General features: G+C 39.2%; 1 protein-coding gene across 5 annotated transcripts in view; it reads right to left on the bottom strand.

Annotated features, from left to right (window-relative positions):
* rptor (regulatory associated protein of MTOR, complex 1) overlaps positions 1-2,143 on the bottom strand; it is a 212,559-nt gene that overhangs the window by 39,453 nt on the left and 170,963 nt on the right. The gene's annotated exons all lie outside the window — the stretch shown is intronic.

The following is a 2,143-nucleotide window of genomic DNA, read 5'->3' as shown; positions in this document are numbered from 1 at the left end:
TTGGAGCTGTTCAGGATTTTGCAAAGTTTGCACAGAGTAAACTAAGCCTTATAGTGACGACTATGTTGTAGTGTAAAGAGAAGTACTTCAGCTCTTGGTTATAGGTAACCAGAGTACAAAGTCACATCCTCCTGCGGGGCCCGTGGTGGATGGATGAGATGGTAAAGACATATGGTTCTGCCTGTGTAGAGCGACCTTATTGGTCAACAAAGTTTGGGCTTCCACAAAATGGTTATTGTATTCCAATAACATGTGTGGGGCAGCGGCTTATACACTGTTATTGTATCTGCTTTCATATGTTTAACTGTTTTAATTGCTCTTTAATGTTTAATTTCTTATACTGCATTGTAACTTTTATTTTTGTATTTTATTTTGACTGTTTTTAACTGCTCTTGAATGTTTAATTTCTTGTACTGCACTGTGACTTTTAGTATTTTTTAATCTTTTTATGTAAAGCACTGTGAATTGCCCTGTTGCTGAAATGTGCTATACAAATAAAGCTTCCTTGCCTTGTAGCGGTTTTTAAATCACTTTCCCTTGCTCTCATGTGAAGACAGCCTGTCCTTGCTTCTCACACGCCCCCAAAGCTCTCGTGCTGCTGACACAGTGATATGATAACCTTTGTACAGATTGTGAGGCACACGCACACACACCTTTGTATTTGAGTTTCATGGCAGCACTCAAAATTTTGCCAACACAGCATTCTGATTCGTGCTACGGTAAACCCCTCTCCTCCTCTTCGCGCCCGCTCTTTTACTCACTCCTCCCATCCAATCATCTCTCCGCTTTTTATCACCTTTTGTTGACACTTCTGGCTCCATCTTCCTTTCATCCAGCCACGCTCTTTAAAGTTTTATTTCACTTTCCTCTTTCTCTCACTCTCTGCCCCTGGATGTGTTTTCTCCTCCTTCTTAAAAATATTTTATTTTCATCACGTATTACCTTTTCCTTTTTGTGCACTCTTTTTGTGTCCTTCAGCCCTTCTTTTGCCCCAAACGCCTTTGTGTTGTAAATATTTTATTTGATTAAAAATCTACTTTTTTCTTCACTCTCTTTCTGTATCATCCCCTCTCACTCATGAGCACCTTTCTTATACTTTTTTTGTACATATTGTTCTTCCTCAACTCCAAAAACTTTCCATTTTCTCTTCTGTTTGACCCTCACACTTGGCTTTTTTAAATTTATTTTTATATATAAATAATTCCCTGCTTCTTTGTTCAACTTCGACAAAATGTGCTAAAACATTTGTTTTACCTCTTTTTGTCCCGGGAGGATGGCATGTTGAGGTTATTTAAACAGACGGAAGATTGATTTAATTTCATTACAGAATTCGGTACCAACTACTGTGCGCAGTAAAAATCACTTCATTTGTTCTGAAAATTTCACTCGGGAGGATGTTAAGTTATGGAGCTCAGAAAACTCAATTATTTAGCAAAGCCATCTTGTGCAAGCAGCAGGTTCTTCCTCACACTGGTCCCGAGCCTGCTGTTTTCCATAGAACTCCACATTACTTTTTTAAAAATCCGATCTATAACACAGTCCATGTCCTCGGATGGCTCAGCCACACCTGAAGCCATTGTAAAATAAATGACAAACGCGCACCTGTGACACCACTTCACATAAATATTGATGTGAAAACCGAAATTACCAGTTGTAGTACTTCTTTGTTGCTTAGCAACCACTCTAAGCTGCTATTCAATAACTGCAGTGCTTGGCAGAGGAATAAAGACAATATTGTTTTAAAACTATTGATTAAAGAAAGAAACTAAACACATCTGCTCTTTTTCTTTTTTCATTGAATAATGAACAAAAGTGCCTGCATTTCATGAAAGCTGTAACTCAGATTACATGTTGCTTTACGTATGTGTGCAAAATGTATTGTTAAAGGTCCCATGACGTGGTGCTCTTTGGATGCTTTTATATGGGCCTTAGTGGTCCCCTAATACCATATCTGAAGTCTCTTTCCCGAAGTTCAGCCTCATGGGTGGGCCAAATTCTCTGGGCGGCCAAAGTAGAGAAAGGGGAGGTAACATTGCCCCTTATGACCTCATAACAGACACAATTCCAGATCGGCCAATCTGAGCTTTCATTTTCTAAAAGGCAGAGCAGGATACCTAGGGCTCGGTTTACACCTATCACCATT

Source organism: Etheostoma spectabile, chromosome 2 (genome assembly GCF_008692095.1).
Source record: "Etheostoma spectabile isolate EspeVRDwgs_2016 chromosome 2, UIUC_Espe_1.0, whole genome shotgun sequence".
NCBI lineage: Eukaryota > Metazoa > Chordata > Actinopteri > Perciformes > Percidae > Etheostoma > Etheostoma spectabile.
This window is presented reverse-complemented; position numbering and strand designations above follow the sequence as displayed.